Below are 12,591 nucleotides of genomic sequence, written 5' to 3' on the forward strand. Positions count from 1 at the left end.
ACGTGTCACGCTGGATTTAACCACATACCAAAACAATTAGATTAGCAGCAGCAGCATGAATGGACGTTTTCAAATATTTGCTCTGTAATGAGGGACACAAAGAGGATTCAAAACGGGCCCCATGATCCTGAAGGGAGACAACACACAGACCAGTAATTATGCTCGCAGCTGTAGTTGGCAATGACACCTGCCCAAGGTTCACCTAGCAGGTGGGGAATTAAGGCTGATTGTGCTTTCTTCACTGGATAATAATGGCGGCTAATGATGGATATTTAAGGGGTCATGGTGTATATTATCTACAAAAGGAAAGAAAATCTAGATTACGAACACGTTAGGGCATGATGCACTTGAAATTGCGAGATTCTCAGCACCCTCTGCAGAACTAATTCAGTCTTCAGTGCACTTTCCTCTCAAGGGGAGGAAGGAACCTATTTTCCTTCCAGAGACCTCTTGTGGACATTGTCAGTACTTTGTGGTTCCTCATGAGATTTCATTATGAAAATGAAACTCCAAGTTCAAATGATCACTGAAAAGTTTTAGACATGTGTATTATCCTTTACACGGTAGATTTTTTTAATAAGATGTCTTGGTTGCAAGTAACAGAAAAACCTGACCCAAATTGGCTCAGAATAGCAAACATATTGATTCATGAATGGAGTTTTCCAAAATGAGGCTGTCCAGGGCTGAAACACTATGACTAGGATGCAGTTTCTCCCCCTGTCCACCTCGCAGCTCTACCATTTTGGTGCTTGGTGGCTCTATTCTCAGACAGGTCCTCCTCTCCTGGTCCCCAAACAGCTGGAAGCTCCCATGGCTGCCTGCTTGCCTCTTCACATCCAGTAGGAAGGCATTGCTTCTTGAACACTTAACTACAACAAAAATCCCCTAATTGAACCACATTGGCTTTGATTGGCCTGACTGTGGTCAGGTTCTCATTCTTAAACCAATCAGTGTGTGTATGTGTGTGTGTGGGGGCGGGGGGCGGAATGGCATTATAATTGAATTAAGCCAATCAGAGCCTTCTCCAGCATCTGGGAGGTGGAACCAATTCCATCCAAACTTCTTGGCTGGGAAATTCCACATCTATTAGGAAAAGGAAGTCAGGAAATGGATGTCAGAAAGACAACCAACAAACATCCCTTAACCTTGTCTTCCTAAACATGTTTTGGGATTTTTGGAATTATATTTTAAATGCCTTTAGCGGGCTTCCCTGGTGGCGCAGTGGTTGAGAGTCTGCCTGCCAATGCAGGGGACACGGGTTCGAGCCCTGGTCTGGGAAGATCCCACATGCCGCGGAGCGACTGGGCCCGTGAGCCACAATTGCTGAGCTTGCGCGTCTGGAGCCTGTGCTCCGCAACGAGAGAGGCCGCGATAGTGAGAGGCCCGCGCACCGCGATGAAGAGTGGCCCCCACTTGCTGCAACTGGAGAAAGCCCTCGCACAGAAACGAAGACCCAACACAGCAATCAATCAATCAATCAATCAATCAATCAATCAATAAATGCCTTTAGAGACTATATTAAAGAAAATCTTGCTTGTGCTTCGGTTATATTCAAATTCTTTAGTAATGCTAATAACCATGCCTTAATGTATCTTTGTAAATCTGCACTACCAATTGAAATAAAGAGAGGTTTCCAGAATGTCTGGAACTCTAAAAAGGAGGAGAGCCGGGAAATTAATGTCACTACATTTTCATATTACTCTAGCTTTGATATCAAACTCAGTCTTTAACTCTACTGAAGATTTAGTCGGGTAGCCTTGTGAGGGTAGATTTAGTTAACCGCTTTTAATTAGAAGGCAAATCAGGTCAAGGGTTGATATGCAAAACTTTGTGGCAGGTTCCTTTCTTTTCTGCTCACAGCTGGATCACTAGCTGGCCTCTAAGGAGTGGGGCACCCATGGGAGTCCACCTGGCTGCTTCTCCAGCAGGATGGATGTCTCCGACAAGATACTCAGGCTGCCCTGGAAACTACAGCAGTGACCATGGAGCAGGAAACCGTTCCCTTCTCATTGGATACCTTCTCATCTGTCTTTCCCCAAATCAAATACCCAATGGACCACAGTGGGGGCTTAAACAGGTGTTTACTAGAGTTTATATCATTGTTCTGCTGCTGTCTAGATTCCTCCCCTGGGTGGCTCAAGCAGTGAGGCCTCCTGTCCAAGCTCTTGATTGGGATGTGTCTTTGAGTGGAAATTCAGGTCCTCTCCTGGTCTTCAGAGGCTCTCCCTCTCCCTCCCTCCCCCATTCCTTTTGCCTTTCTTCCTGCGTCCCTTCCCTTTAACCTCTCTGCTTGCTAGTCACTGGTTCTTGCTGTTCCCTAATCTACCATCCCTCTCTCCTCCTTACAGAAATAATCAAGCCTCCCTGTCCCTTGGTCCCTCTCATGACTTGAGTGTTCTGCAGCCTCTGGTGAATGTCCACGGCTTCTCTTCTCTGCCGACTGTTGCTCTATAGAGGGAGAGGTTGTCTCTGATTTCAAGGTCTGTGGGTCTGCTGAGTCCTGCAGGGGGGCTGGGGGTGGGAGGCAGAGGAGCTCTGGTCCCGTGGATGAGGGAGGGGAAAGGTGCCAAAAGGTCCGGGAGTGCCCTGGTGGGTTTTCTCCTGGAGTACCTAAAACCAAATATACCTTCCACTGTGATTAATTTCTATCTGGAATCCCCATTTTTATCTAAACAAGGATATTATTTGCCTTCTCTTCATTTAACGTTACCCATTTCTTACTAACAATCCTGGCCTTATTATGCTAACATTAAGCCTTTCCTACACTAACTGACAACACATGGCATGGCTCAGTTCTCTCTAACCTCTATGCTTCTCCTGTGACTATAGGAGGAAGGAGGGGACACCTTCCCACTCACATAACCACGTATGTGAATCTGTTTCAGTGGAAGCAGCAGCGGCTCATCACTGGCTTCCCAGAGTGGATTTGTTCCAAATCACAAAGTGTAGTCAGATTCACTTGGACTGTCTAGAGCACGCAGTAGGTGCTCAATCCCTGTTTGTCAATTGTATGGTGAGTTGGAAGTGTAGGGAGATGGAGATTGGGCTTAAATCATAGACTATGATTTGGATTCTGCAAAGCATTACCTTTGTGACGTGGGGCAATTTTACTTAACCTCTTTCAGCTTCAGTTTCCCCATTTATGATATGAAGACAATCAGTACCTTCAAGGCAAGTAGCTGCAAGAGTGGGCACATGAATAAGCTGTAATAGCAAGATATTATCTGAATCCATACAATTAGTTTTCTAATATTAATGAAAGCTAGTGGATCCTTCTGTTCTTTTTTTTTCTTTTTTTTAAAATTTATTTATTTATTTTATTTTTGGCTGTTTTGGGTCTTCGTTTCTGTGCAAGGGGTTTCTCTAGTTGCAGCGAGCGGGGGCCACTCTTCATCGCGGTGCGCGGGCCTCTGACTATTGCGGCCTCTCTTGTTGCGGAGCACAGGCTCCAGACGCGCAGGCTCAGTAGTTGTGGCGCACGGGCCCAGCTGCTCCGCGGCATGTGGGATCTTCCCAAACCAGGGCTCGAACCCGTGTCCCCTGCATTGGCAGGCAGATTCTCAACCACTGCGCCACCAGGGAAGCCCGATCCTTCTGTTCTTATATTGTCAGTGGCATTATCTTTTTTTCCCAACATCATTATCTTGAAATATCCAGCTACAAGAAAACCTGTGCAATTAAATAACCAAATGCATCATACGGAGATGATTAATTTAAACCATTTCTAATATAAACAGCATATGTTTGCTATTTTAATGCCAATGGAAGAAGTGCCAATTTTCTTCAGAGGGTATAAAAAGTATAAAGTAAAAATATCTAGGTCTTAGAGTTCTTCATTTGGGTCTGAATTGTGTTTGCTTTAATAACCCATTAATATGTTTTTGACACTGCCTGAATGGCTGGACAAGGAAATCAATAATATTTAGTATGAACATTTAAAAAATGCATCTTCTATATATCCTATGTGTGTAACATGTTTTGCAGTCAGCTATGGTTGGTTTATCTTTGCAAGAAGAAACACGTTGTTAATATAAAATAATGCCTTATTCATTTAATCACTTGTGTTTTGCTCTGGGGTTAAGTTAGCAATCTGGGTGCCCCAACCGAGAACTCAGCACCACTGAATTCCCCGTGGTAAATTAAGAAACTAGTTGAAAAAGTTTTCTATCAATGTGGGTAATCCACACAGGTTTTACTTGTGCAATGTATGGACACCATTGAGCAGGGTGCCCTGACATTCTGGTTTTCACAGGGCACTCACTGCGTGTTCTCACTGTGTCAGAACAGGGGGAAGTGCTGGCAATATTTAGACAAATATTACAAGGCTTCTCAACACTGAGGATAAAACATATAGCCAGATACACATCCATAGTACAATATGGTAAGTATCATAGTAGACCTCACTATAAAGTTTGTCAGAATCCATTTAATTCCTGGATTTACTCCTTAAATGGTTATAACAGATGTTTACCTTATGAACTAATATTCACTGATTTTCTATTAATTTGTTGATTCTTTACCCCTTCAGGGTTAGCATATGGGCCACATTGGACTACATCTATCACTAATTTATAGCCAGTCCTTGATTTTTGAGCCCCCAAATAGTATTACCCAGTTTGGGTTCCCCCATTAGTTATCAAAAGGAAGCTAATCACTATTTTTGATTACTTTCACATCTTTCTTCAAAAGAAGATCCACCACAACTGAAGATATTTTTAAGAACATGAAAAGGGACTTCCCTGGTGGCACAGTGGTTAAGACACCATGCTCCCAATGCAGGGGGGCCTGGGTTCGTTCCCTGGTCAGGGAACTAGATCCCACATGCATGCCACAACTAAAGAGTTCGCATGCCACAACTAAGGAGCCCGCCTGCCACAACTAAGACCCAGTGCAACCAAATAAATAAATATTAAAAAAAAAAAGAACCTGAATACAATTTTGAAGACAATTCCAGAAAAGGAATTAGATGAAAAAATAATATCTTTTTTAAAAAGCTTCGTACATAAAGGAGAAAACATCCACTACAGTATATAACATTGGATATTTGTTTTAAAAGATTCTATTAAACAAGCTCGCTTCCCTATGAAGGGTACACGCACACACACACATGCTAAAAAATTTATTTTGAAAATCTTCTATAATTAGAAAACAGTGATGGCTGCACAACTCTGCAGATATACTAAAAACTATTGAATTGTACACTGTAAATGGTGAATTTTACAGTATGTAAATCATACCTCAATAAAGCTGTTAATTTTAAAAAATTTTAAATCATTCTAAATGACAAAGTGAAAAACAGTGTTTTGAATCTTCGATTTCATATATCTGGGGCAGAAAAAAAGTTTATTATTAAAAAAAAAGAAATCTCATCTTGAAGAGTGTCCATAAATCAGGAATGGATGCTGGCTACCATCACAACACACCTGGTGCTGGGTTAAGACTTTACATATGTTGTTCCACTTAATTCTCAAAGTAACCCTGTGAGGTGGGCTTTATCCCAAGTTTACGGATGTGAAAACAAATACAAACAAGTCGGATAATTTTCTCAAGCCCATGCAGCCAGTAAGAGTTCAAGTGAGGTTTAAACATAGGTCTTATTGCATAGAGTGGGTAAGTCTTATTTGTTAAAGTAAAACCTAGTGCCTGCTGAAGGCCTGACTGAGGGAGCGCGCACACACACACACACACACACACATACACACCATTTTGAGTTTCATATGGCCATTATCACTATCTCTTCCTGAAAGTAAGAATATCACTTACATTTAGAAGGTATTTTGAATACAGGCAAATATATGATCTCATATGTGATCTGAGTCACTAAAACTGGGGTGGAGCCCAGGTGTCTGCATTTTACTGAAAACCCCAGGTGAGTCTAATGTCAGGGAACAGCCCTATGTGAAAGAGTCATCTGAGTGACAACTCTGGAAAGCAGAGAAGCTACTGTTCATCTTTGTGTACGTTTCTTACCCGTAGTATATGTTTCAGAAATACTGCACAAATAAATGAGTGAAAGTGTAGCTTAATGTATGATTTTGATGGTAAATCACCTTTATATCCTTGGATATGAACAGTTGTGTTATTAACCTGAGGATAAAGGTATATACTTAGAGTTTTAAAACAAAAGCGTGTCATGTAATACCTTAAGAAATTCTGTGCATTTCATCAGCTAGTGGTTGATACATCCAGAGTTGAAAGACACACTCTGCAGAGGGTAACCAATCAGAAGAAGACAGGCCCTCATTAAGGAGAAAAGGAGGATGTGGACACTGAGAAATCACTTAAATCCTAACTCTTGACATTTATTTTTAAATGTGGTTGTAAAAGAAGACTCAGAACATTCAGCTGTGTCATGGCTAAAAATACACATTTCTTCACTTCTCCTCACCTTCTTCACCCTGCCATCTCCTCTGAGGCAAAAACAGTGAAAACGGGGATAACTGTGAGATGGAAAAGGGAAAATGAGAACCAGTTTATATCCACCGATAGGGAACTGGATGCCCAGATACCACAGGGACTAGTTTCCTTATTCCCCAAATCGGGCCAAAGAACAACAGCTTTCTGGGCTCAGGATCAATCTTCTTTTCTCTACCTTTCTGAAAGGAAACCACCTCTAGTGGGAGGCCCTTCACCTCTGCCCAATAGCAAAGTTATGGTTTCCACGCCCCTGCCCCACTAGACTTGCCTGGGGAACAAAAATGGCCTTGCATAAATAAAAAACGTTTTCATTCCTCTAGACTTAAGATAACAATTCTATTGTTTTTCTTTGTTCAATTCAGTCATTCAAGCAATTCTAAAAACTATTTGCCTGTGAAGAGCTCTTTTTCACACATGTCATACCAATGGTCATAGGTCCACTAGTGATTCACTCCAAGGACACTACATAAATTGCAGGTTATCCCAGATGTTGTGTAAGATGAATTAGTTACCGGATACATCACAAAGACTACCATATTTTTCTTAGAACAAGGACCCATTCAGTTCAACAGTATGTGCCAGCCACTGTATGCTAGGTGCACTGGAAGAGAAAACTGAAGAAGATACAAACCCTGAATCTGAGAACCTTCTAGTCTAGTGGGTGAGACAGACACACCAACAGAACATCTAACATAAAATGGTCATAAGATAGAGGTATATGGGTGCTGTGGGAGCACAGAGAAGAGGTATTAGTCCACTTGGGGGCTCCATAGAAGGCTTTCTGTGAGGGATTTGATAACTGAGAAGAGAAGGGTAGAAAATGTATCCCAGGCAGAGGGACCAGCATGAGCAAAGGCATGGCCATGTGAAACAGCAGCCATCTCCAAACAGTGTAGTTGCTCTAGAGTGTAGGGTGAGGCAGGGATGGGTGAGGAATGAGGCTGGGGAGGGGGGCAGGAGTCATAGCACGAGGGCTTTCTATGCCTTGCTAAGGAATGTATGGGCAATGAGGAGCCAGTAAGGAATTTGGGCACCCGAATGACATCACCCAACTATGAAGGGCTAATTTAATGTGAAGAAGACTAGAGACTTACAAGAGGCAACTGCAGAAAACCAGAGCACTTGTTACTCCCCGGTATGTGAAATTCTCAATGCTCTTTCTGTTGCAAGGGACCAAAACCAACTCAAAAGCCTTCAAAGGAAAGGGTGCAGCTGGATACAGGTGCTCGCTCAGGGACACCGGGACTCTGCTTCTCTCTACAGGTTGACCTTTTTCTCTCCTGCAGTGCGACAGCGGGTAGCAGGGCAATTCTTCATTCTGTAGCACTGTCCTATACATTGCCAGAGTCTAGGATTCCTGTCTCCCAATGCCAAAAGCACCTCCCAAGCATTGTAACAACCCAGGATTCCTCATACATTAAAAAAAAAGAGCTGAGAGTGGTACTGTCCCCCGTCTTGAACCATCGCTCTGAGGTGTAAGCAACCCAAGGTCCCTGTTTGCCAGATTTGAGTTTTCTCTACCACCACCAGCCTTTATAACTAAACAGATGCTGGCCAATTCAATCTCTATTGACTTTGAGCTAGTAACCAACATAAGAGATCTTCTCAAGTTGTCTTTAAATCTAGATCCCACACCCCACTTTTAGCTTTCTTCTGTCAGCATTGGTCTCCACACTTGCCCATTCCCAGAGGAAGAGAGACCTCCCTCTCCAGTTTCTATATAGCCATTGTCAAGGATGGTTCTGATCAGTGTTGCTTGAGTCACATGGCAATCCCTGACCCAGTCACTGGAGGACAGAATACTCTGATTGGCCAGCCTTGGTCATGTGGGGAGGCAGCCAGGAGGGTAGAGCATCCTGGCTAATAGCCCCACATACAATGAGGAGAAGTTGTTTCCAAAGAGAGAAGTGCAGGCCAGCAACTTATATCTACCTCAGAGAAGGAATAAACAACACAATATATTATTGCACACCTCACCCTCCAATGTTCCATTCCGTAATAAAGAAAAAGAAAAAAAAAAAAGAAACATTTTAAAACCCTAAAACCTCCTCCTACTTCTTCCAAAAATTTTGATGGATTTGGAAAAATGATCTACCTGAGTGGAACCCAAGAGTAAATTAAGCACAACTTTATTCAGTGTGTCTTTAGGACACTGATGATGTAACTGACTTGGAAATCTCCAGAGTGTGTTGGTGATGCTGGGGGCAGAGCTGTGAAGAACTGAGGGACAATGAGAAAACTGTGGTAGAACAGGGGCTGGGGGAAAAGGTAAGGAAATCAAAGGAGAGTCTAAGGACTTTACTGAGAGCAGAGCATCAGTAAAGCAAGGAGAGAATAGAGGAAAGAGAGGAGAAAGAGCAAGTAGACAGGGAGAGATGGTGGAACTCCGTGACACACAGTTTAGAAGGATTGGTTTATCCTGGGAAAGCCAAGAGGCTGAATATCTAGAACCAAGGAAGAGGTCAATCAATTGATTCTTTTTTTTTTTTTTTTTTTTTTTTTAATAAATTTATTTATTTATTTGTTTTAGCTGTGTTGGGTCTTCGTTTCTGTGCGAGGGCTTTCTCCAGTTGTGGCAAGCAGGGGCCACTCTTCATTGCGGTGCGCGGGCCTCTCACTGTCGCGGCCTCTCCCGTTGCGGAGCACAGGCTCCAGACGCGCAGGCTCAGTAGTTGTGGCTCACGGGCCCAGTTGCTCCGCGGCATGTGGGATCTTCCCAGACCAGGGCTCAAACCCGTGTCCCCTGCATTGGCAGGCAGATTCTCAACCACTGCGCCACCAGGGAAGCCCCAATTGATTCTTGAAGGTATTTCTCAATATCCACGACCAAGGGCACAGATCCAGTGGCCTGAGGTCAACAGTTTCTATCTAAACCCAAACTAGGTCGACCTGGGGCCCCAGGCAGACAAGAACCTGCTTCTTCAGAGATTCAGAATCTAATAGAAAAACAGATAAGGGTAGACTAAAGGGGACCAGCAAAAAAGACAGTATCACCAGTTGAGGCTGGTAGAGGAACTTCTCAACTAGGAGACCATCAAGGGTCATCCAGAAGACACTGAGCCTGGTTTCGTGTGTTGAACTTTAGTCAAGATAACTGAGTGAAGACAAGGAAACTGTGTAAAGGTTTTATCTCCAAATTTTCTTGTTTTTTAGGTCAGTTCTAGAGTTACAGATTCTCAGATTGGAGGAACACAGAGGTCATTGCACCAGAAACCTCAGTTCCTGATCCAACTCTGGGCAGTTCTGTTGACCGTAATCAAGCTGCTTAACCTCTTTCAGCTTCAGTTTCATCATCAATAAACACAAATCACGATAAAGTCCCTGTTTATCTCATAGGTAAACACAGGCTGCTGTGACATCCAGGGGACAGGACCAGCTACATAACTTGTGGGCCCACTGCAAAATGAAAATGTGGGGTTCCTTGTTTAAAAAGCATGAAGAATTTCAAGATGACAACAGCAGAGCATTAAACCAGGCTTCTGAGAGCACAGCCCTGCGTGACTGTACATGTCCCAGCCCTGCCAGGTGGGATAATGTACATCAAAGTGCCTTAGCAATCTACAAAGAGTTCAGCAAAGTGGTGAGGATTTTCTTTCTTTTTTTTTTTTTTTTTCCTATTCTTGACACTCCAGCATTACATTAGTTTGCTAGGGCTAACAAGGAAATTTATTGTCTCTCAGATGTGGAAGCCAGAAATCGAAAATCAAGGTGTCGGCAGGGTTTGCTCCTTCTGAGGGCCGTGAGGGAAGGCTCTATTTTAGGCCCCTCTCCTTGGCTTGCAGATGGCTATCTCTTTACCTTGTCTTCCCTCTGTGCATGTCTCTGTGTCCAAATTTCCCATCCTTACGAGGACACCAGTCATATTGCACTAGGGCCCATGCTAATGACCTCATTTCAATTTGATGAGCTCTGCAAACACCCTATCGCCAAATAAGGTCACATGGTGAGGTACCGGGAGGTTAGGACTCCAACATACGAATTTGGGACGGGGATACAATTCAAGCCATTACAAGCATCACCCCTTCTCTACTATTTTGGAGGCATGCCTAGTGGTGTATAGTCTCATGGGGAGGCAGTGATGTTGGGCCACAGTAGGGGGACAGTTCTGCCACCGTGACAGGGGTGTGTGGGCCACTGTTTCGGCTAACTGGTGCGACAGGTCCCACTGCCTGTTCTATGACCCACTCTCCAGTCTCTGAAAGCTCTTAAACGTGCACCCAATAAATTCCCTTCTGGCTCACGAAAGCTGGAGTATGTTCCTGTGGCTTGCAACCAAGACACCCGACTCTCAAACACTGCGTTAAAATTGGAAACGGTATTGTATGGGACCCGAGTTCTGTGCCCCGTCCCCCAGATCTGCTTGGCCCCTTCTGCTGGCTGGGCCCTGGCTGCTAGCTTCCCACTGTGGCCTCATCTCTGCCACCATCGGCACAGGCAGCCTCCCCGAGTGCGAGGGCCAAGGGCCGGCTCCGGCACAGCTGCTCCCTTGTCCACCACGGGAGCGGTCGCAGCCCTGCAGCCAGACCCAGGCCTCTGAGGAGCCTGCAGAGAAGCTGGCGCTTCCTGCCACTTGAAGTCTTACGTGACACCCCTGCCACCACGCTGAGGGCACAGAGGACGGCTGTCCCACAGCGGCCTGGGGAGGAGGGGTGACAACCGGAAGTGAGGGAGCGCTGAATCCCCGTGGCACCAGCTTTGACCCGTGAGAGTCAAGAGACAGAGGGAACCGGCAGATAAACTCCTCGCCCTTCCTCCCCGTGACCAACAATTCCAAGATGTGGTGGTTCCATCTGACCTCCGCACGGAGTCCTGCCGGCTGAGCGTCAGGCATGGTTTTCGTGGCACGTGGCCAGCGCGGTCTGGCCTCCACCTGCATTTGCTTCCGTGCTCTCCTTTCCCCGTCACTCTTCCCTTCTGGAACAGAGCCTTGCACCTTAAGCTTTGCTTCAGGCTCTGCTTTCTATGCACTTGGATTCCCAAAGACCAGCAGCAGCCTTGCAGGAAGCCTTTGGTTTGGAACCTGGGGAGGCAGAGGAGGAAACCATTTCCTCACACCCGTACGCCCACAGCTCTCAACTTAGCCGAGGCTCACGGACACAGCACGCTCGAAGGCAGGCAACCGGGGATTACAAACAATGACACTGGGTATATTATGAAAACACCAATTATGTCAAAGCCACTCAGAGAACTGAGGCCACCATGCAAGATGATGCAGGATGTCAGCTGGAAAACAAAAGAGCTTTCACCTGAACCAGCCATGCACAGGTGGCTGTGAAACTGGGGCCAGGGCCACACGTGTGTATTTAAAGGGTGCGGCTTATTCTCCCCTAATTACAGGTTCCTGAGGAGCAGGATGGAAATAATTTCTTACTCTGTACAGTAGTTACCGCCTCAGTGCCCCTGAGCTTCACTCCCTCCATTTACGACCAGCTTGATGTTTACAGTCAACATCGCAGTGCTGCACCAGAGAGATCCTTAGAAATGCAACTTCCGTGAAGCATTTACTCTGGCTACACAAATGGTGGCCCGTTAGGCTATTCAGAGCTCTGTAGATATATTTATAAATTCTTAGTGCTTCTTTTTTTCCAATGAGGTTTAAGTAGGTCTGAAAAAATTAATAAAAACTGGAGTTTGGGACAACCAAGGACAAAAATAAGAGGGAATTCCAGAAGGAAAAACAGTTCTGTCATCTACTAGCTTTACGACCTTGGGCAAATGACCCAACCTCTCTGAACCTGAGTTTCCTCTTCTACAAAATGGAGAATATAATAACCTCTCTGTAAGTTGTTATAAGAATTAAGGGAGCTAGTGTGTGGGAGAAGTCTAGCTCATAATTAGCGCTCCGTAAATGTTAATTATTGTTATTAACGTTATTGATGTCTACAAATGATTACTTCTCAACACAGAGGTGAGATTACAGGTGAGAATTGCTTCTGGAATACCAGCATGGAAGTATACAAACACCATCCTAGCTCTCTCAGTTCCCCAGGTTTCTGATGGAGAACACAAGTTTCTATGCCCAAACTGGCTCAAGGGAATTCCTCTTGAAACCAATTTCTTAGTAGAAGGGCATCCACCCATGCCCTGAAGTGCCCTCAGTGGAAAGTGGGGCCCCTAATCTTCCCTGAGCAAAAGGCAGGTCTCAAATTTTTGATAGCACAGGAACCACCTGTT

The sequence above is a fragment of the Eubalaena glacialis genome, chromosome 15 (assembly GCF_028564815.1).
Source record: "Eubalaena glacialis isolate mEubGla1 chromosome 15, mEubGla1.1.hap2.+ XY, whole genome shotgun sequence".
Classification (NCBI taxonomy): Eukaryota; Metazoa; Chordata; class Mammalia; order Artiodactyla; family Balaenidae; genus Eubalaena; species Eubalaena glacialis.